At 37.6% G+C, this 24,963-nt stretch overlaps 1 long non-coding RNA gene across 1 annotated transcript; it reads right to left on the reverse strand.

Annotated features, from left to right (window-relative positions):
* Positions 1–10,498: 10,498 nt before the first annotated feature.
* Positions 10,499–24,677, reverse strand: LOC116551527. The gene is made up of 3 exons (XR_004268985.1): positions 24,519–24,677; positions 22,774–22,779; positions 10,499–10,509 (listed from the first exon to the last, which is right to left on the reverse strand). It is a non-coding gene; the product is annotated as an uncharacterized LOC116551527 (long non-coding RNA).
* Positions 24,678–24,963: the final 286 nt, after the last annotated feature.

A 24,963-nucleotide genomic window follows, 5' to 3' on the forward strand; every position in this document is an offset into this window, starting at 1 on the left:
AGAGACTGTGTTGGTTGTTAGAGGTTAGGAAGCATTATGAAGAGTAGGTCTATAGGTTATGACTCCCATCTCCCTATGATGGAGCACTGGACATTCTTAACCTGCATTTCATGACAAAGGAAAAAGCTTCAAGATATTGCCCAGGAAGTTTCATATGTGGCCCTGGAATTATGGGATCATATATAAAATCCACCTAGAAAAGCTAAAGGGTAAGGGATATCTGGCTATTTGCTTGGGAGGTAAAGAGAGGCAGCTGCAGGGGAGCCTGTGCTCTCAGAGTTGATTGGGACAAAGGATGTATAAGTATTTCCTTGGGACTAGGCTAGGACCCCAGGCAAGGGCAGTGTGAAATGTTTTGGGTTTTGTTTAAAAGGAATACCTGGGAGAAAAAAGTCTTAGCAGAACTGAAGCTGAAGTCACCAGCCAGTGCATAAGGACTAGGGAAATATAAAAGTCTAGTTGTCATGGAGATGGATGTATCTTCATGAAGGGAATGTCAGGTGAGAGATTCCCCAGCAGTGGGGGGAGAGGGATCTAGGTCTTTAAGAAACCATGAAAGATCTCAAAGAGGAGATGGGTTTAGAAAATATAAAATTGACCACAGCCAGAATAGGTGTTGGTCACTGAGGTATTTTCTGCTTCCTTGCCTCTTCTCTTTCCCAATGTTTCCCCTAGAGGGATCTGGAAGCAGGTTAGAAAGACAGGAGGATGGAGAAAAGCACCGGAGGGGTGAGGGGAAGCCAGTGTTGCCCTCCTTCCCCACTGCTGGTGTCTAGCCTGCAATAGCGTGGACCTGAGAAAAGAGAGAAAGTTAAATGAAAACGAAAGTATTTATGATGGCATTGGAGCAAACATTTGAACTGCTGACAATAAGAACTTTTCATTAAACTGAAAATGATGAGAAAAACCATAGGGCTTACATTAACTTTCATTGAGGGACCGAGTTTCACAAATAAATTGAGAGAGACATTGGGGTACTTCTACTGTTTGAAAAGATGTAGACAGTCACAAGAAACTTGCTTTCATCTTAGCAACAAGGACACTCCAAAGGACTTATGAAATCATAGTTGTGGATGTTTCTTGTTGTTTAAATCTGTCTGAGAGCTGAGGACACAAAGAAACCTAAGTGAATTAAGAGACAAGCCCTTTCAAGGAGTAAAGAGATGCATAGTTGCATTCATTCCTGGTAGAGTGGTGAGAGAAGGAAAATCTGATGTAAACTGGGATATGGGAAAAACAGGCAAAATCAAAACAAACTTTTAATGGTCACATGTAGACTGGCATAGTAAATTTGAAACCCAAGGGTTTCTAGTCACAGAGCAAGTCTACATCAATTTAGAAACTCTTTCCCACAGTCCTTCACTAAGTTCATGGGGTTAATACTCAGAAGACTGAGGACAGAGCAAGAGAAGTGAGAAAAATTTAACTCTGAAGGTTTGCAGGGAAGAATGAGGAACAGCTGAAATGGTAAATATGTATTTACAAACACACACACACACACACACATATATATATATAGAGGGAGGGAGAGAGAGAGAGAGAGAGAGATTGTCTAAAGCAAAAGGTAGCAATGTGTTTTGGAATGTACATAGAAGTAAAATTTATAACCACCAGAAAACAAAGGCTAAGATTGGAGGTGCTAAGCCGCTTTATACCCTTGTAGGGTTCTGTATACTGTGTGTAACATTAATAAATATTATTGAAGGTAGACTATGTTAAGTTAAAGATGCATATTGTGCTATCTGAAGCAAACATTCAAAAAAGTACAACTAAAAAGTAAATCGAGGAGAGGAGGAGAAAAATTTAAGTAAAAAAGCATATTCAATCATGCAACAAAAGTCATCAAAGAAGGAACAAAAAAATCCAAAGACTAGAATCAGAAACAATAGCAACATGGTAGAGACTTAGACCCCACCATACCATTAATTATATTAATTTTAAATTAACTAAATACTCCCTTAAATGTCAAAATTACTAGATTTGATTAAAAATTTAAGATCTAACTCTATGCTGTTTGCAACAAAACTACTTCAAATATAAAGACAGGTAAAAAGTTAGAATGTACTGTAAGATAAAACATGCAAATATTAAGCGTAAGAAGGGCTGTGTGGCTACAGTAATATCAGATAAAGTAGATTTCATGATAAATAATGTTACCAGAATTAAACAGTGACATTACTTAATGATAAAAAATGATAAAAATTGTTATGTCTTCAGGAAGACATAACAATTCTCTAAATGTGCGTGTGCCTGATAACAGAGTTTCAAATACATGGAACAAAAGCTAAGAGAATAAAAGGAAGAGAGAAAAATCCACAAAGCTGTAAATTTTAACACCACCCTTTCAATAATTGTTAAAATAAATAGGCCAAATCAATAAGACTATAGAAGGTGTGAAAACTGCTATTAGTCCCATTACTATTTGATATTTTAGAAAAATATACAACACTTACATCCAAAAAGATACATTTTTTTTCAAATGTACAATGAGCATTCACTAGGGTAAATGTACATCATATGTCCTCAGTCCAAAATAATATTAAATTAGCAATTGTTCATTATAAGACATCTAAACAATCGTCAAATATCTGGAAAGTTAGCTAGACATATCTAAATAGCCCCTGGGTAAAAGAAGAAGTCGAAAGGGCAATTAGAAAGTATTCTCAACTGAATGGTATTAAAAATTCAACTTATCAAAATTTGGAGATGCATTAAAGCAATTTTAGAGGGCAATTTATTACTTCAAATGCCTATATTAGAAAATAGAAATGGCATAATCAAATTGATAATCTAAGTTTGCCACTTAAGCTAGAACAGGAAGAGAAAATTAAACCCAAGATAAATACAAGAAAGGAAATATTAGAGCAGAAATTAATGAAATAAAAACAGACAAAAATAGAGAAAGTTAATTCAAAAGTTGTCATAAAAAAATAAATTTGATGGCCGGGCCTGGTGACTCACACCTGCAATCTCAGCCCTTTGGGAGGCCAAGATGGGCAGATTATTTGAGGCCAGGAGTTCAAGACCAGCCTGGCCAACATGGTAAAACCCTGAAACCCCATCTCTACTGAAAATACCAAATTAGCCAGGTATGGTGACACACACCTGTAATCCCAGCTACTTGGGAGACTGAGGCAAGAGAATCCCTTGAACCCAGAAGGCAGAGGTTGTAATGAGCCAAGATTGCACCACTGCACTCCAGCCTGGGCAACAGAGTGAGACTCTTGTCAAAAATAATAATTAATATACCATAATATAGATTAGAGGTATTACTCACATAATTGACTTTTGACCACGGCACCAAGTCAATTCAAGGTCTTTTCAAGAAATGATGGGAGGGAAACTAAATATCCATATGGAAAAATAAAACAAGGAATCTTGTCATGAGTTCTATAGTGCATCATCCCTACATCCCTCCAACCCCATCCCTACCCCAGTCATTTCACTCCTCCTCCTGCACTGTGACTCATTTTCTCCTTCGCTAGCATGTTGGTAGCTGCTAACAGCTCACAACTGAGTACCCGTCTCCCCAGGAATTGTTCTGGTCAGCCAATATCACAATATTTCCCTGGTGGCAGCTCAAATTGCAGAACTGGTTGATGTAGAGGTTCAAATGCCCAGCTCTTTTGCCTCATTTGGAATGATGCTAAGGAGCTGGACAAAATATCAGGCTCCTCATAGGATTCACTGAAGCCCCTGCTGCATCACAGTTCAACTTCTTCCTCTGCTCAATTCTGCTTTCTTCAATCCTCACAAGTATTTTAGCTGTGAATACTCCTGCATGTAAGTCTGTTTCATGGAGAACTCAATCTATAACAAACTTGACCCTTACCCTACTCCCTACCCAAAGAAATAATCTGAGCTGGATTATAGGTCTAAATGTGAAAGCCTAACAATACAATTTCTAGAATCACTCATGGGGGAATATCTTGATGACTTTGAACTAGGAAAGATTTACACACCCCTCCCCCAATCCCAGGTGGCACAGCTTGCATCTCCAGGACAGACTCCTTCTTTCTGCTTGAGAGGAGAAGGGAGAGTAAAGTGGACTTCGTCTTGTAACTCGGATACCAGCTCAGCCACAGTAGAATAGAGCACCAGGAGGAATCCTGAAGCCCTAGCTCACAGTTGGCATTCTTAGACATACCCTGGGTCAGAAGGGAACCTGCTGGCTTAAAGGGAAGGACTCAGTCCTGGCAGAATCCATCACCTGCTGACTAAAGAGCCCTTGGGCCTTGAATGAACCTCAGTGACACCCAGGCATTTATCACCATGGACCTTGAGTGAGACCTAGGGCTATACTAGCTTTAGGTGAGACCCAGCACATTTCCAGCTGTGGTAGTGACAGAGAGAGACTCCTCTGCCTGAGGAAAAGATAGGGAAGAGTAAAGGGGACTTTTTCTTGCAGCTTGGGCACTAGCTCAGTCACAGTGGGATAGAGCACCAAGTGGGCTCCTGTAGTCCCTGATTCCAGGCATTGATTCCTGGATAGCATTTATGGATCCATCCTGGGCCAGAGAGGAACCCACTGCCCTGAAGGGAGAGACCCAGTCCTGAGAGCATTGACCACAGCTGAGTGAAAAGCTCTTGGGCCTTGAGTGAACATCAGTGGTAGCCACTAAGTAATCACCTTGATCCTGGGGTTTGGGTGGCCATGGAGAGAGACTCATTCATATGAAGAAAGGAGAAGGAAGAGCAGGAAGGACTTTGTCTTGGGGCTTGGGTGCCAGTTCAGCTGCAATGGAATAGAGCACCAAGTAGGCTGGGTGTGGTGACTCATGCCTGTAATCCCAGCACTTTGGGAGGCCGAGGTGGGCAGATCGCTTGAGGTCAGGAGTTCGAGACCAGCCTGGCCAACATGGTGAAATCCTGTCTCTACTAAAAATACAAAACTCAGCTGGGTGTGGTGGTGGTGGTGGTGGTGGGTGCCTGTAATCACAGCTACTTGGAAGGCTGAGGCAGCAGAATCACTTGAACCTGGGAGGCGGAAGTTACAGTGAGCTGAGATCACACCACTGCACTCCAGCCTGGGTGACAGAGTGAGAATCTGTCTCAAAAATATATAATAATAATAATAATAATGCACCAAGTAGATTCCTAAGATTCCCAACTCCAGGTCCTGGTTCCCAGACATCATTCTGGGACCCACCTTGGCAGGGTGGGAGTTCACTGTCCTGAAGGATAGGACACAAGCCTGGCTGGATTCACCACTTGCCTACTGAAGAGCCCCTGGACCTTGAGTGAAAGTTGATAGTAACCAGGCAGTGGTTGCCAGGGTCCTTGGATGAGACCCAGTGCTGTGCTGGCTTTGGGTCTGACTTAGCATAGTCCTATTGGTGGTGGGCAGAGGGTTGCTTGTTTCACCCCTCCCCCAGCTCCAGACATCTCAGCATGGAGAGAGGGACTCTGTGCTTTGGGGCTAGAGTAAGGGAAGAGAACAAGAGCCTCTGCCTGGTAATTCAGGGAATTCTCCCATATCTTACCCAAGGCCCGTCTATGATTCTACGAGTCACAGCATTACTGGGCTTGGGGCATCTTCTAATACAGATACAGCTGCGGTCACCAAAGATTTAGATCATAGCAGTCAATTCCCTTTGAATACTTGGAAAACCTTCCCAAGAAGGCTGGATATACAAACAAGGCCAGATTGTGAAGACCACAACAAATACCTAATTCTTCAATACTTACACATTGGTAAGCATCCACAAACATCAAGACCATCCAATGACCAATCCTGGAGAAACCTTTCAGACAGAGAATTCAAAATAGTTGTTTTGAGGAAGCTCAATAGAATTCAAGATAACACAGAGAAGGAATCCAGAATCCTATTAGATAAATTTAACAAAGAAATTAAAATAATTTTAAAAAATAAATCAAATTTTACAGCTGAAAAATTCAATTGACATACTAAAGAATGCATCAGACTCTTTCAACAGTAGAATTGATCAAGCAGAAGAAAAAATTAGTGAGCTTGAATACAGTGTATTTGAAAATATGCAGCCCAAGGAGACAAAAAGAATAAATAGAAAAGAATGCACTACACCTACAAGATTTAGAAAATAGCCTAGTTATTGGCCTTATAAAGGAGGTAGAGGGAGAGATCAGGGTAGAAAATTTATTCAAAGGGATAGCAACAAAGAACTTTCCAAACCTAGAGAAACATGTCAATATTCAAGTAAGAGAGTTATATAATAACTTCGATGTGATTTAACATAAAGAAGACCACCTCAAGGCATTTAATAAACTCCCAAAGATCAAGGATAAAGAACCTTAAAATAAACCAGTAAGAGAAAAGAAACAAATAACATACAAATGAGCTCCAACACATCTGGCAGCAGGTTTCTCAGGGAAGCCTTACATGCCAGAAGAAAGTAACATGACCTATTTAAAGTATTAAAGGAAAAAACACTTTCATCCTAGAATAGAATATCCAGTAAAAATAGACTTCAAACATGAAAGAGAAATAAAGGTTTTCCCAGACAAACAAAAAGCTGAGAGGGCTCATCAGCACCAGACCTGTGCTATGAGAAATGCTAAAGGGAGTTCTTCATTCTGAAAGAAAAGGGAGCAATAAGAAATTATCTGAAGGTATAAAACTCACTGTAAATAGTAAGTACACAGACAAACACAGAATATTATGACACTGCAATTGTGGTGTGTAAACTACCCATATCTTGTGTAGAAAGATTAAAAGATAAACCTATTACAAATAATAACTACAACAACTTTTCAAGACATAGCACAAAAATATATAAATAAAAACAATAAAAAATTTAAAAGGAAGATAAAATGTATTTTTATTATTTCTCTCTTTGCTTATTTATTAATTTGTTTGTTTTCACAATCAGTGTTAAGTTGTCATCACTTTAACATAATGGGTTATAAGATGTTATTTGCAAGCTTAATGGTAATCTCAAATCAAAAAACCTACAACAGATACACAAAAAATGAAAAAACAAGAAATTAAAACATGCCACCAGAAAAAACCACCTTCACAAAAAGGAAGAGAGAAAGGGGAGAAGGAAGAGAAGACCACAAAACAACCAGAAAACAAATAGCAAATGACAGAAGAAAGTCTTTACTTATTAACAATAACATTGAATGTAAATAAACTAAACTCTCCAATTAAAAAAATAAAGTGGCTAAATGTATAAAAATTAAAAAAAAAAATAAACAAGACCCAACTGTCTGTTTTTACAAGAAACATACTACATCCATGAAGACACACATAAAATGAAAATAAATGGATGGAAAAAGATATTCCATGCAAATGGAAACCGAAAGAGAGCAGGAGTAGCTATACTTACATCAGATAAAATAAATTTAAAGACCAAAACTATAAAAAGAGTCCAAGAGAGTCATTATATAATGATAAAGGGATCAATTCAGCAAGAGGATATAATAATTGTAAATATATGTGCACCCAACACTCAAGCACCTAGATATATAAAGCAAATATTATTAGAGTGAAAGAGAGAGATAGACTCCAATACAATAATAGCTGATGACTTTGACACTTCACTTTCAGAATTGGAAAGATCATCTAGAGAGAAATCAACAAAGAAACATCAGACTTAATGTGTACTGCAGGACAAATGGACCTAATAGATATTTACGTTTCAATCAATGGCTGCAAAATATACATTCTTCTCCTTATCATTTGGCTTATTCTCAAGGATAGACCATCCGTCAAGCCACAGAATAAATCTTTAGAGCTTCAAAAAAGAAAAAATGAAACCATATCAAGCATCTTCTCTGACCACAATGGAAAAAACTAGAAATCAATAACAAGAGGAACTTTGGAAACTACACAAACACATGAAATTTAAACAATATGCTCCTAATGACCAGTGGGTCAATGAAGAAATTAAAAAGGCAGTTAAAAAATGTCTTCAAATAAATGAAAATGAAAACACAACATGCCAAAACCTATGGGGTACAGCAAAAGCAGTACTAAGAGGAAAGTTTATAGCAATAAGCACCTAGATCAAAAAAGTAGAAAAACTTCAAATAAACAACTTACTGATGCATCTTAAAGAACTAAAGCAAACCATCCCAAAATTAGCTTAAGGAAAGAAGTAATAAAAGTCAGAACAGAAATAAATGACATTGAAAGAAAAAATACAAAACATAAATGAAACAAAAAGTTGGTTTTCTGAAAAGTTAAGCATTGGAGAGAAGACTGAAATAAAATCAGAGATAAAAAAGGAGCCATTATGACTGACACAGCAGAAAATCAAAGGACTGTTAGAGGCTAATATAAGCAACTATATGCCAATAAATTGGAAAACCTACACGAACTAGAGAAACTCCTAGACACATACAAGCTATCAAGATTGAACCATGACAAAATACAAAGTCTGGATATACCAATAACAAGTAATGAGATTGAAGCTGGAATGAAAAGTCTCCTAGCAAAGAAAAGCCCAGGACTCAATGGCTTTGCTGCTGAATTTTACCAAACATTTAAAGAAGAACTAACACCAGTTCTATTCAAACTACTCCAAAAAAATAGAGGAGGGAACACTTCCAAACTTATTCTATAAGGACAGTGTTACCCTCCAAAACCAGATAAAGACACATCAAAAAATAAAAAGAAAACTAAAGGTCAATATCCCTGTTGAATATTGATGTAAAAATTCTCAATAAAATACAAGCAAACAATTCAACAACACATTGAAAACAACCTTCATCATGATCAAGTGGGATTTATCTCGATTGCAAATATAGTTCAATATACACAAATAAATCAATGTGATACATCAAGTCAACAGAATAAAGGCCAAAACCATATGATCATTTCAACTGGTGCTGAAAAAGCATTTGATAAAATTCGACATCTCTTGATGTTAAACCCTCCCCCTCCCAAAACCTGGGTATAGAAGGAGCATACCTCAACACAATAAAAGCCATATACAACAGATCCAGAGCTAGTATCATACTGAATGGGGGAAACTGAAAGCCTTTCCTCAAAGATCTGGACCAAGACAAGGATGCCCACTTTTACCACTGTTATTTGACATACACTGGAACACCTAACTAGAGCAATCAGACAAGAGAAAGAAATAAAGGGCATCTACACTGGAAAAGAAGAAGTCAAATTTTGCCTGTTTGCAGATAATATGATCTTATATTTGGAAAAAACTAAAAACTATTAGAATGGATAAACAAATCCAGTAGAGTTGTAGGACACAAAATCAACATACAAAGTTTACTAACATTTCTATATGATAACAGTGAACAATTAGAAAAAAGAAATCAAGAAAGTAATCCTATTTATAGTAGCTACAAATAAAACAAGATACCTAGGAATAAACTTAACCAAAGAAGTGAAAAATCTCTACAATGAAAATATAAAACATGATGCATGAAATTTAAGAGGACACACACACAAAAATGGAAAGATATTCCATGGGCATGGATTGGAAGAATCAATATTGTTAAAATGTCTATACTAACTAAAGCAATCTACAGATTCAATGCAATCCCTATCAAAATAACAATGACATTCTTCACAGAAATAGAAAAGGTAATCCTGAGGTTTATACGGAACCACAAAAGGCTCAGAATAGCCAATGCCAACCTGAGCAAAAAGAACAAAACTGAAAGAATCACATTACCTAAATTCAAATTATACAACAGAGCTGTGGCAACCAAAACAGCATAGTACCAGCATAGGAACAGTCACACAGAACAATGAAACAGCATAAATAACCCAAAAATAAATTCATACATCTACAGTGAACTCATTTTTTACAAAGGTGCCAAGAACATACACTGGTGAAAGTACAGTGTTTTCAATAAATATTGCTGGGAAAACTGAATATCCATATGCAGAGGAATGAAACTGGACTCCTATCGCTCACTATATACTAAAATCAAATCAAAATTGATTAAAGGCCTCAAACAATGAAACCACTTAAAGAAAACAGTGGAGAAACTCTCTGGGACATTGGTGTGGGCAAAGGCTTTTTGAGTAATACCTCCAAAGCACAGGCAACTGAAGCAAAAATGGACAAATGAGATCACATCAAATTAAAAAGTTTCTGCACAGTAATGGTAGCAATCAACAAAGTGAAGAGACAACCCACGGAATGGGAGAAAATATTTTCAAGCTATCTATATGGCAGGGGATTAAGAACCAAAATATATAAGAAGCTCAAACAACTCTACAGGAAAAAATCTAATAATCCAATTTATTGGGCAAAGGTTCTGAATAGATATGTCTCAAAAGACATACAAATGGCAAAAGTGTGTATGAAAAGGCATTCAACATCATTGATCATCAGAGAAAGGCAAATCAAAACTACAATAAGGTATTATCTCACCCCAATTAAAATGACTTATATCCAAAGACAAGCAATGACAAATGCTGGTGAAGATATGGAGAAAAGGGAACCCTCATATACAGTTGGTGTGGATGAGATTTGTATAGCCATTATGCAGAACAGTATGAAAGTTCCTCAAAAACAAAAAACAAACAAAAAAACAAAAAAAAACAGAGATAGACTACCATGCGATTCAGCAATTCCACTGTTGGATAGTTATCCTAAAGAAGTGAAATCAGTATGTCAAAAAAGACATCTGCACTCCCATGTTTATTGCAGCACTACTCACAATAGTCAAGATATGGAAGTAACCTAAGTGCCCATCAACAGATGAATGGATAAAGAAAATGTGGTACATATACACGACGGAGTACTATTCAGCCATATAAAAGAATGAGATCCTGTCATTTGCAACAACATGGATGGAACTGAAGGACGTTGCGTTAAATGGCACAAACCAGGCACAGAAAGACAAATATCACATGTTCTCACTCATTTGTGGGATCTAAAAATTAAAAGAATTGAACTCACAGAGATAAAGAGTTGATGATGGTTACCAGAGGCTGGGAAGAGTGGTGGGACATGAGGAGGATGGAGATGGTTAAGAGGTACAAAAATATAGTTAGCGATAATCTAGCATTTGATAGCATAGCAGTGTGACTACAGTCAACAATATCAAACATTTTTAAACAACTAAAAGAGTATACTTAGAATGTTTATTACACAAGAAATGATAAATGTTTGAGGTGATGGGTACCTCATTTACCCTGATGTGACTTTTATGTACTACAAGCCTGTATCAAAACATTTAATGTATCCTATAAATGTATACACCTACTGTGTACCCATATTTTTTTTAATTATTAAAAAAAAAAAAAAGAAAGACAAACCACAAACTAGGGGAGAAAAAAACCTTATAAGGCAAAATATATGTGAAAAAAGAACTCATATTCAGAAATATAAAATACTCTTTACAAATAAACAAGATAAAGACAAATGACTCCATTACAAATGAACAAAAGACTTAAACAAAAATAAATTGATGAAAAGCCAATAAGAACACAAAAACGTGCTTAACATGATCGTTATGGAAATGCAAATTAAAGGCACAAAGTAACACTGTTTTGCAATTACTTAGAATGTATAAAATTTAAAAAGATCAACAATATAAGGCAAGGATGTGGAATACCTGGACCCCTCATCTATTGTTGATGGAATGTAAAATTCTATAAAAACTTCAAAAAACTGTTTCCAGTCTCTTATAAAGTTAAACATACATCTACCCTATGTCTCAATATAATTTCACTCCTAGGTAAGAAATGAAAGTATATGTCCACAAAAAACTTGTATAATAATATTCCCAGGAGTTTTGATCATATTAGCCAAAAACTGGAGACAACCCATGTATCTGTCAAAAGAAGAATATGTAAACAAATTGTGTTATATCCATTCATTGGAATAGTACTCAGCAATTAAAAAAATGAACAAAATAAAATGGTCCCCAAAACATGTCAAACAAGAAAAGCTAGACACAAAATAATCATGGTGTTTGATTCCATGAAAATGAAATTTGAGAAGAATAAAATAGACCTGTGGTGATATAAATCAGAAAATAATTGCCTCTAATAGATTATAATGGAGCATGATGAGATTTCTGTTGCAGTTGAAATGTTCTAAAGTATTTTTACTTGCAGGGTTTTAGAAAGTGTTTAGAACAAACCCCACAAGCTTACCAAGGTTAAATGTAGTATTTTTTAGGATGAGATAGATAGCAATTTCTTCACACAGTTGTATCTTCAAGGTCATCACACACCTGCCAAATTTAGTATTGTGAATATCAGGAATTACTTTTTCCTAAAGAGTTAGCAACTTAATAGAAAAAATTCAAGGTTTTATTTATTTTGAAGACTAGTGTTAAAGAGTACCCCTTTATTGTTTTCCCTTTGTTTTGTTTTTACTTATCTCAGGATGCAAAATGCTTGTTTTTGTTTTCCTTTTTTCACTGTGATATATGAATATGTTAGTCATTTGGTAGTAAGACAAGGTATCACCTTTGCTTTCTCAAAATAAAAGACTCTATTTCAACACCAGAGATTCTTAGGACTATCAAGGTTATTGTTGTCATTGTATTTTGCTGTTATATCATATGCCTTACTCTTAATAGGTAAAAGTCCTTCCTCTGGTCTCTAGGAGATCAGGAAGGAATATAACAAATCTTATTTTAATTGTATTAGTCTTCTTACAGGCTTCCTTTTGTGGTTTTCTGCCAGAAGCAGTAAGTACTGTTGCCCCCAAAGAAGCATTTGGAGATGTGTAGGAGCATTTTTTTTTGTTGTCATAGTGACAGAGTAGCAATACTAGTATTTCATAGTTGGAGACCAGAGATACTGCATATTCTGTAATGTATGGGATAGTCCTGAATAATGAAGGATTGTTCCAACCCAATGCCAGTAGCGCTCTGCCTTAATCCATTAGAACAGCCATAACAAAATACCACAGACTGGGTGGCATAAAAAAATGGTAACTTATTTTCTCACAGTTCTGGAGGCTTAAAGTCCAAGGACAAGGTTCTGGCATAATTCAGTTTCAGGTGAGGACCCTTTTCCTAGCTTGCTAATGGCATCCTTCTCACTATGTCCTCATGTGGTAGAAAGATGGATCTCTGGTGTCTCTTCTTGCAAAGACATTCATCTTATCAGACTGGGCCTCAGCCTTTTGACCACATTTAACCTTCTACAATATTGTCACATTGAGGGTGAGGGCTTCAATATATGAATGTTGGAGGGTGGAGACACAATTCAGGCCATATGACATCCCTATTGAGAACAGTAGAGGTCAGTCTGTTCCAATTTAGGATTATACCAAAAGATTAAAACTAACAGTCAACTGATATGGTTTGGCTCAGTGTCCCCACCCAAATCTCATCTTAAATTGTAATCCCCATAATCCCCACATGTCCAGGGAGGGACTTGGTGGGAGGTGATTGTATCAGCGGGGTGGTTTCTCCCAAGCTGTTCTCATGATAGTAAATGAGTTCTTATGAGATCCGATGCATTTATGTGTTTGATAGTTTCTCCTTCACACTCACGCTGTCTCTTGCCTGCTGCCAAGTAAGACATGCCTGCTTCCCCTTCTGCCATGATTGTAAGTTTCCTGAGGCCTTCCCAGTCATGTGGAACTGTGAGTCAATTAAACCTCTTTTCTTTATAAATTACCCAATCACTGCAGTTCTTTATAGCAGTGTGAGAATGGACTAATACATCGACCACTGTGGAAAGAAGTTTGGCAACTTCTCAAAGAACTCAAAGCAGAATTATCATTTGACCTACCAATCTCATTATTGTATATATACCCAAAGAAATATAAATTGTTCTACCGTAAAGACACATACACATGTATATCATACATCTATAGCAACACTATTCACAACAGCAAATACATGGAATTAATATAATTGCCTGTTATGGTAAATTGGATAAAGAAAATGTAGTACATATACCCCATGGAATACTACAAAGCCATAAAAAAGAACAAGGTCACGTCCTTTGCAACAACATGGATGGAGTTGGAGGCTGCCACCTAACTGAACTAACAAAGGAACAGAAAACCAAATACAGCATGTTCTCATTTATAAGTGGAAGCTAAACACTGAGTATACATGGACACAAAGAAGGATGACACTGAGGCCTTCTTGAGGGTAGTGGGAAGGAGGAAAGTTAGTATCAAAAAACTACCTATTGGGGCCAGGTAAGGTGGCTCAAACTTGTAATCTTGGCACTTTCAGAGGCTGAGGTGGGTGGATCTCTTGAGGTCAGGAGTTTGAGACCAGCCTGGTCAACATGGTGAAACCTTATCTCTACTGAAAATACAAAAATTAGCTGGGCATGGTGGTGCACACCTGTAGTCCCAGTTGTTTGGGAGGCTGAGGTGGGAGGATGGCTTAAGCCCGGGAGGCAGAGATTGCAGTGTTAAGATCACACGACTGTACTCCAGCTGGGTGACAGAATGAGAGTCTGTCTCAAAAACAAACAAACAACAACATTAAAAAAAAAACTACCTACCAGGTACTATGCTTATTTCCTGGGTGATAAAGTAATATGAATGCTTAATCCCCATGACAGGTAATTTAACTATACAACAAACCTGCACATATACTCCTGAACCTAAAATAAAAGTTTAAAAAAATAGTAGAATCTATTATATCTTCCTTAGGAAAAATGAAAATAATGCCTTTATGATAAATCAAAACTTCTGATCATCACATTCAAGACCTTTTAAATCCCATCCCTACACTATTTTTCCACGCTTACTTCTAACCAGTCCCCCAAATTACTCACTAGTTCCCTAACTCCATTCTCACTTTCAGGGCCTTTTGCCTTTACCCATGGTATTCCCTCACCCTGGAATGCACTTCTTTTTTCAGTCTGCCTAAAAATATCTACTCATCCTTAGAAGGCATAGTTTCCAGGACCTCCTCTTTGCAATTTTTTTTCTCACCACCATCACCACTGTCAGAATCAATTCATTTCTTCTTTGGATTGTGTTGAAATTACTTACAGCCTGTCTCCTCTGACAGTTTCACCTTTGTATCTCTAGCATCTAACAGTACAAGGTATATGCTCAACAAATATTTCTCAAGTTGCATTAAAATTTAATTAATGTCCATTGTTACATCATTTGTTTTTATTTTTTATTTTTATGTTTTTAAGACAAAGTTCCTCTCTGTCACCCATGCTGAGTGCAGTGACACAATCATGGTTCACTGTAGCCTTGATCACCCAGGCTCAAGGGGTCCTCCCACCTCAGACTACAGGTGCATGTCACCATGTCCAGCTAATTTTTTAAAAATTTGTAATTGTTTTGTAGAGATGGGGTCTTGCTATGTTTCCCAGGTTAGGGCTTCCTGTTAGAGAAAATTATGATTTAGCACCAACATCACCCTATGCCTTCATTTCTTCCTTCCCTATTCTGATACTATATCAAAACTTTCATAAAGTGTTCATTGTTTACTTTATAATAAATATATATGTTTAGTAATGGATAATTATATTTTATTTCTTAGTTTTTATTTTATCATTTTTACTATAAAATATTCTAATTCATATGTTCTTGTCTTGGACAAGCATATCATGTTCCTCAAACATCCCCATCACCAACATTTCAACAATGCTGGTAAAACCTCTCTAATACAAATTTTGACTTCTTCTAAACCTACAATGATCATTTTGTTGGAGGATGAAATTTTTAACATCCCAAATACCTGTATGTGAAACAAAGTGGCTAAATTTATTGCTTCCTGAGCAATGGAGAGCTGCTCTTATAAATCTCTCTGAAGAGAGCAAGACTTGCTATCATAAAGGGTTTTAGGAACGAGGAGCTCAGGGTTTGGCAGACTTTCTGAAGCAAGAGTGTTTAGGGATTGGCTGATTTTCAGATGTGGTGTTTAGGGATGAGCTGACTTTCAGAAGCAGATCCTGGAGTGATGCTATAGCTGATTGGCTGACCTTCAAGAGCATGACACTATCAACAATTGATTAGGATGGAGTTACTACTTGTTCTGTGGTTAGTTGTTCACTACTTTGGAACAACTAGGGCACTGGTTGGGCACTACCAGGTTCACTACTAGGGCAAATGGCAGTCTTCTGATCCTCCCTTTCAAATTAGGAGGCAAAACCTTTTCAGTTAGGGCATATGTCAGAATCACCTACAGTGCCTTTTAAAATATAGACTGCTGGGCATCACCACAAACTTTATTATTCAGTAGGTCTTGAGTTTCACCTAAGAATGTTCATATCTAACCAGTTTCCAGTGCTGCTGGTGTGGGAACCACACTTTGAGAACTTCCGACTTAGAGAATGGAAATGTCATAAGGGTAAATGGTAATAGAGTTGCCCAGGTTTAAAGAGCTGTTTGGTGGTAGTAATCTACAAGATGAACTGGGCTATAGTTGGATAGAGGAATGCAAACAGGCATTACACAAGGACGAGGGGTAACCATGCAATTTTTTTCAGGGGCTGATGATGGCAGGGCTGCGGAACTGTTGGTGTGGAATATCTGCCAGAGAGCCATAAAAAAATTTTGCTTGCCTCCTTCTGCAAAATGCATGCATGCTTTTCATTTCTAAATTGTCGGCTAGACAAAAGAGGTCACTTTACCTTATGTTTTTTTCCTTTTTGTAAACATAAAATACATAAATGAAATAGGATTTTAATTTCTCCTTCCTTCTCAATGTAGCATACATAAATTTTACCATTGCTAATTAGCACATCCATTCAAGGTGGTACATCTTTTATACATCTGAGCAAGCAATTTAATGCCTTAAGAAAAGGAAAATCCCCAGGGGAGAAAATGTGCAGCATCAGTTCCTAACACATGAAAGATGCATGGTGAAAAATCAAGGTCCGTGCCCAAATGTGCAATATATTTTTTGTCTTAAATCCATTCCAGCACAAGAAATATGGTTTCAACTAGATTAAAGATTTTTCTTCTCTTAAGAAATGTGATAGTTGCCAACTAGTGATGGAGTTTCCAGAATTCTTCTCCCAATGCTTAACAGATGAATTTATTGGATGGAAAAGTAAGAGCAAATCTGAGCTTCTCTGGAAGTGTGCCCAAACTCAGCAACAGTGATATCAATAAGTGTCATGTGGAGGCATGTATAAAATATAGGAAAAAAGGGAAGCAAACACAAAACTACTGAAAAGGCAGCAAAGTCGAGCATATCTAACCTTGATGGAGCATTGGAGTCAGGATGTGAGCCTTACCAATCCATCAGCATTGCTTGGTGGCTCATCAGGCTAACCATAAGGAATAAGGGTGTCCTTGCTGAAGTAATGAATGCCCAGGAACACAGCATGTCAGCCTTCCAGTTCTCTGCAAAGATTATGACAGCTCCAGCCCTCCCTAGTATAGCTCTTCCCTACAAAGTGTTACAGACTACCCATTTTTGGAAGCACCAATAACTTCAAAGAGAAGGTCCCTAAAAGTCCAAGACTGCACATATCTTCATTTTGAAATGATAGCATCTTTCTTAATGGTGGGAGAATGCAAGGAATTGAGCACAGAAGTTCATTCTTCTCCATATTTTTAAATTCCAAGCCACCGATAGTTGGTGGCTCTTCCAAAGTAAGATCTCTGTGCTTATTTCTGCCTGTCTCATAGAGCAAATCACTTATCAAGGGTGCAGGCTTTCAGCCAGAATAGTATTCATTTTAACAGTATTTTATTTTCAGGTTTTTTTTTTTTTCATGGGGAGTGAGCAAACACTATCAAGGAAGGATGTGTTCTTTTAAGTTTTTCTAATGAGTCCGATGGACAATTTCAGAAGGCTTAGGATGGCACAGAATTTCTGTGCACATACAACTTATGTACTTTCTTCTCACTGAAAGATGTGCTAGACCAGTGTGACTTTATTGATTCAACATGCACATCTGTGCATTCATCCTGTGGTGGACGCTGTCCCTGCACTGAGCTTCCTATGTGGGTCGAGTCTTCAGTCACCTATGAGTGTGGTCTCCTGCTTTGCTACTGGCTTCTTAAACTTGACATTACACAATTTGAATTCCATCCTTTGGTTCAAAACCAACAGGGGCTTTGCTCCTTGTGAAAAGTAAAAACAATCTTGAACAAGTAACACTGTCATTTACTTGTTTCTGCCATTTAAGCCAGGAATGTGAATGCTTTCCCAGGAATAGACTTTGTTTGGGGAAGGATACAAAGTCCAGGACTGAAAAGATGGGGAGAAGAGCTTGCAGCGTCAGCCATGGGAACACTTAAGGTTCGTTTCACTTCTGTCCTACTCAGGACCTCAGCCCTGGTGCTCCATTTCTGCACCTTTTCCAAATGTCTAGCTTTGCTTCTCAAAATGTGGTCTCTTAGCAAATGCTATCAAAATCACCTGTGAGCACTGGTCTAGACACACAGGATGCAAAACGTAGTAGATGAGTTGAAAACCTACATGTGATTAACTCTCACCACTACTACCCCATAAAACATAGCACCTTATTGGTACCTAAATTAAATATTTGTAATCAAATGTCTATGCGCCAGTGACTGTGCCAGGTACAGTGGAATAAAACACTCATGAATAAAGCTCCCTCAGAGTTTATGTTTTAGTTATGGAGACAGATGTGGAAAGAATTCATTTCAATATTTTGTAATAAGTGCAATAAAAAAATGAGAATATGTCTATATAGCAGGACATAGTTGGGGCACCTAACCTAGCTGAGGGAGGGCTGTGAAAGAAGACAAGCAGGAACGAGGCAGGAGGAAAGAGTTTAAGGTTGAAAGTGGGAATATTATTTGCAGCAGAGGCAACAACACATATGAAGTTCTGGAGTGAAAGTAGACCATGCCTCAACCTATGTGGAATGTACCTACTGTATACACAAAGATGTGTTTAGAACCTGATGATCATAATGGACCCACTTTTCAAAAAATATGCTTACCTTATAATTTTGAGGTCTCCAAGGAGAAATGGAAAGTTTTTTCTTATGTTGGAAGGAAAACTGTTACCTTTCTGTTCTCTAACCCACAATGCTTTCCAGTGTACTTGAGCATCTAAAAGGTCTTTAGCTTTTCCAATGGAAGCTAATCCGTATTTCTAGCAATATAAACCCAGCTGACCTCTGCCAGCCTGGCCCCAGTTATGACTGCACTTTCCTCCTGCATTGCCTCTTCTTTCTGACAATGAGTATCTTCCGCAAAGATGAAGCAGAACCTTATTAGGTAAAAGTAGTCTATAAAACAAAATTTCTCCTGGTATTTGTAAGAGTCCAGTTAGGAGACCGCAATCTCATCGTTTGTCTCAAAAGAGGGAATTTAATATTAATTAAATATTAAATCTGTAGAAGCCCTTGCTAATGTAGGGAGATGACCACATTCACTAGCTAAAGCATCTGGACCCCAGCTCCCACCCAAACAAGTTGCCCCACTTTGCTCATGGTTTGAGCTAAAGGGAATCTTATTAGATATTATTATTATTTTGAGACAGAGTCTCTCACTCTGTCACCCAGGCTGGAGTGCAGTGGTGCAATCTCGGCTCATTGCAACCTCTACCTCCCAGGTTAAAGTGATTCTCATGCCTCAGCCTCCTGAGAGTAACTGGGATTACAGGCCTGTGCTACCATGCTCGGCCAATTTTTCATTTTTTAGTAGAGATGGGGCTTCACCATGTTGACCAGGCTGGTCTCAAACTCCTGACCTCAAGTGATCCACCCACCTCAGCCTCCCAAAGTGCTGGGATTATAAGCATGAGCCACCATATCCAGTCTAAAGAGAATCTTAGAGGTTTCATTTAATGGTTTAATTTTAAGTTTGAGAAAACTGAAATTGCAAAACATAAAATCATTTGCCCAAGGCACAAAGTTAGCTAGTGAGATGTTTAAGTAGCCCAAATAGACGCAAACTAAGGGAGAGTCCATGGCAGGCAGGAAGGGATTCATGGAATGCTGGGAGAGAAAATAGTAGAACCAGGGAGAGAACAGCTTAAAGAATAAAGTCAGAACTGTATTTGAGCAGTGGTGAAAGAGCTCCATTTTCTTCAAGAGCCATACCGTGTCTTAATTCTTCTCTTCTTGAGTTGTAGAATTACAACTCAATTCACTAAATAAAAATCTTTCAATGTATATGGAGCCAGTAATACTGACTGAGAATCCACTATGTTCAGTAGCATCTAACACAAAGCAAGAGAGACAGGCTGGCCTCCGCTATCTGGAATGAGATAGGGTCATCGTAGTGGCTCCTCCACTGTCTAGAGATGTGGTCTCACCTTGGGCAAGTCATCTTGCCTCCCTATGCCTGTTTTCCCATCTATAGAACATGGCTAACTCTGTGAGCCCCATCCCCCTCATAGAATTGCCGCTAGAATTGCACTGACATGATATGGCTTTTAATTCCTGTATCTCTTAGGATTGATGTGAGAATACCTAAGGAGAAAAAAAGTGAGTTATGAAAATATAGATAATTATTGTTTTATATATGTTTAATTTTAATAATCAGAAAATAAAAGGAACTAGCACATGGTCTTATTGGAGTTTGAGATGGTAATAGCTCTCCCTCTTTTCTCTGAGCCCCAAACTAGCTAATAGATACAGGGGTTTAAAAAAATCTATATAGTGCTAACAAAACTATATTGAAGAACCTTGGACTTGAGACCAATGTAGGCATCCTAATACTTTTTCTTTGTTTGCCCCCACCACACACATACAAGGACATCAGATGTGCAGAGCAGATACTCACTCCACTTGCTGCATAGAGGACCTGGGCCTGCCTCATTTGTGCAGAGACAAAGCAAATGATGCCACAAATGTATGCAGCCTTTTATACATTGACTTCCTGCCCCAACAGCAGGCCACTGAATGCCTGACCCTCACCACCACACCAAACAGATACATGCCACTCTTCTTTTGTGGAAAATGGTCAGAAAGAGGAAAAACACTTTTTCCTCTTACTTCAGACAGGCTGGAATTTCTACTTTGTTGGCCAAGAAGAATAAGCAGTGAGAGAGAGAAGATTTCCCTCACAGGTGCCCACCCTACAAGGATGTCTTGCCAGTGACTCTAGTCACAAGAAGGATACGGCTGCAGGCTGGCCGTGTGCTGCTTCCAGTTGTGCCCACTGCAGCAGCCTGGACAATACGTCAGAATGAACAGTGGAGTGGAGGCAGCGGAAGTAATATTAGTGCCTGCCTGAGCCTAGGCTGCCCGAGGAAAGTTGGGGTGTGAAAGTCAAGAGGGAAAAGACCACTTGATTAAACAGTAGGTGTCTTGAGACTCCATTTCTTATATGGTTAGCTCGAAGTTAGGGTTTGGAAATAAAGTCTTTTTAAAAAAAACTTTTGATAGATAAAGAAGGCAGATCTTCACAATATTGAGGAGGAAGCAGCTGCATATTTTGGCAACCATTTAGAGGAAAAGAGTGAATACATGAAATATTGCTGCAAGAATATAAAGGAGGAATCTAAATAGACAGCCAAGAAAAAAGTGAAGAGTAGAGAACGGTAAATTTAGGAGATCTCCATATGATGTTGGTTTCTTAAAGATGGTGTATAAAAAATAACAGCCAGGGAGTGAGGAGAGAGGGATAGAAGCAAAAGGCTTGGAACAGTGAGCACCAAATCGAGGGAAAACTTCCCCGAGACACTTAAAAGATAATCAGAGAAACAGACTAAAGACTCAGAAAGGACAGTTTGTCTGGAGCTAGAAATGGAAAGAATCACAGGCAGACGCCTTCTACTATGTCAAATTCTTAATGGACCGAGAAATCTGCTGCACTAATAGCTCTGAACCAATTGCTTTGCATGGGATTCTGGGCTAGTACAAATGACTTTGCCAAACTTCAATTCCTTATTTTAAACACAGAATAAATAATAATTTCAAAGTGTGTGTAGCATTAGAACTATCAAGTTGACTCATTGTGAAGAAGCCAAGGAGTTTTTATCCTCAAGGGTTTTCTGATACAATGCAGAGAAAGGCTTGATTGGCCACTTCTGTAACACGCCTTTCCCTCTCTGCTCCTCTCACCTTCAGAGTGTGCTTTGCCTCATCTTCTTGCTCATTCCTTTAGAGAATGCTGTGCCACCACTTCACTGTCTTCCTGGTCTGGCATATCCGCCGATAGACCTGACATGGCCACAGAGAATTGTTTATATAAATGTAAGAGTTTTGGTGACTTTAGATGGCTCTCTGTTCTTAAGCTAGCTACTTATCTTACTTGGATAAAAGGTGTGCTCTTTGTGGATAATCAAATGGTAGATTTTGCTGAAAGCAACCCTAAAAAGTGTCATTGGGATCTGAAATTAAAATAAAATCAAAGCCCAGCTTATAAAAGCAGCAATTGTCAAAGGGTGTTATTAACTTTGAACTATCACTAAGTAAGGGATCATTTAGTCGAGATTTAAATATCTGAATTTCTAAATGACACCATTTGGAATAGATCCTTTTCTGCTAGTCAGCCAGGTGAAGGAATAAAGAGAAAGTTAATCAAAACATTCTTGACTATCTGTTGGAAAGAATGGAAGGAAACTAAAAGTGGGACTATTTTAAAGGCCTTAAACTTTGCTAGCTGATTTTATATACTTTAATCTCATTATGGCATCAATATCACTATCTGCATTTTAAAGGTACATAAACCTATATTCTGAGGTTAAGTCACTCATTCACATTCACACAACTGTTAAGTGACAAACCCAAAATGCCCCAAACTGAAAGCTTTTCCACAAAGATTCAGTACAAAGCAAGCATGCCCACTTTTACCACTTCTATGCAATCGTACTAAAAGTACTAACAAAAACAATTCAACAAGAGAAAAAAATAATAGACATCTAGATCGCAAAGAAAGAAGTAAAATTATCTTTATTTGCAAATATGATCCTACATTTAAAAACCCCAAAGATTCTACACACACACACACACACACACACACACACACACACACAAACACACACGAAAAACTGGTAGAGCTAATAAATGAATTCAGTAAAGTTGCAGGATATGAAGCCAACATATAAAAATTAATAGCATTTTATGTACCAATGAAAACCTAACTAAAAAAGAAATTAAGAAAGCAATCCCATTTATGGTACCATCAAAAAATGCTTAGGAATAAGTTTAATTAAGGAAGTAAAAGATTTGTATACTGAAAACTATAAAACATTGATGAAAGAAATTGCACAAAAGAAGAATAATGGAAAGATTTCCTATGCTCATGGATCAGAGAAATAATATTGTTAAAATATTCATATTACCCAAAGCAATATATAGATTCAACTCAATGCCTATAAAAATCCCAATGGCTTTCTTCATGGAAATAGAGAAAACAATCCTGAAATTTGTATGGAAACAGAAAGGACCCTGAATAGTCAGAACAATTCTGAGAAAGGAAAACAAAGTTGGAGGCCTCACATTTCCTGATTTAAAGTGATATTACAAAGTGATAGTAATTAGTACAGTAGGGGAATAAAAACAGACACATAGAGCAATGGAACAGAATACAGAGCCCAGAAATAAATCTAAACATATATGATCAACTAATTTTTTGATAAGGGTAGGAAGAAGGCACAATGGGAAAAAGATGGTCTCTAAAAGAAATGTTAGTAGAAAAACTGGGTTTTCACAAGTAAAATAAATAAAATTGGGCTCTATGCCATATATAAAAATCACTTCAACATGGGTAAAAGACTGGAAGCCAGAAAACTCCTAGAAGAGAACAAGGGAGAAAGCTCCTGGGCATTGGCCTTGGCAATGATTTTTTTTTTTTTAGATATTTCATGAAAAGTTCAGTTCACAAAAGCAAAAATAAATGGGAATCTGTTAAAATAAAAATCTTCTGCACAGCAAAGCAAACAATTATCAAAAGGAATAAATGACCCATGTATTGGGAAAAAATATTTGTAAGTCATATATCTGATAAGCTGTTAATATTGAAATTTATGAAGAACACATACGATAAATAACCTTATTTTTCAAATGGGCAAAAGACCTGAATAGACATTTCTCCAAAGAAATAAACATTGCCCACAGGTATATGAGAGGATGTTCAACATCATTAATCATCAGGGAAATGCAGGCCGAAGCCGCTATGAGATACCACCTCACACTCATTAGGATGGCTATTAACAAAAAGTCAAAAGGCAGTAAGTGTTAGCGAGGGTATGGTGAAAAAGGAACTTGTATTCTGTTGATAAAAATGTAGATTCGTACAGCCATTATGAAAAACAGTATGTGATTTCTAAAGAAATTGACAATAAAACTACCATATCACCTAGTAACCCTTTTTCTGGGCATATCCAAAGGAAATAAAACTGGCATATCCAAAGGAAATAAAACTAGCGTCTCATAAAGATATTTGCACTCTCATGATTATGGCAGCATTATTCACAATAGCCAAGATATGGAAACATCCTAAGTATCTGTCAACTGATGAATGGATAAAGAAACTGTGAGTGACACACACACATACACACACACACACACACACATACACACACACACACACACACACACACACACACGGGAATATTATTCAGCCCTAAACAAAAAACAAGATCTTACCATCTGGCACAATGTGGATGAGCCTGAAGGACATTATGTTAAGTAAAATCAGCCAGGCAAAAAAAAGGAAAATGTTTCATGATCTCACTTATATGTGGAATCCTAAAAACAAACAAAAAAACAAATATACAGAAAGAACAAAACAGTGGTTTCAGGGGAGAAGGAAATGAGGAGATGTAGGTCAGAGGATACAAAGTAGCAGATATGCAGGATGACTAAGTCTAGAGAGCTAATGTACAACATGAGGACTACAGGTAATAAAATAGTGCTGTATTTGGGATTCATGCAAAATGAGTAGATTTTAGCCAAAAATAAAAGAGATAATAACTACATGAGATGATGAATATACCCATCTGATTCACTATTGTAACCTTATTTTACATCTATACGTATCCCATAACAAAACATACTCAGTTAGCAGTGACCATAGTTTTAAGTATCCCTGTTCACTTGCTCCTCCCTAAGAAGTAATAATCACTGTTCCCAGAACTGTGGCTCATGACTGTAATCCCCAGCACTTTGGGAGGTCTTGAAGTCCTGAGGTCAGGAGCTCAAGACCAGCTTGGACAATAGGGGCAAACCCC

Source organism: Sapajus apella, unplaced genomic scaffold (genome assembly GCF_009761245.1).
Source record: "Sapajus apella isolate SASKATOON/1434 unplaced genomic scaffold, GSC_monkey_1.0 scaffold10, whole genome shotgun sequence".
NCBI classification, from domain to species: Eukaryota; Metazoa; Chordata; class Mammalia; order Primates; family Cebidae; genus Sapajus; species Sapajus apella.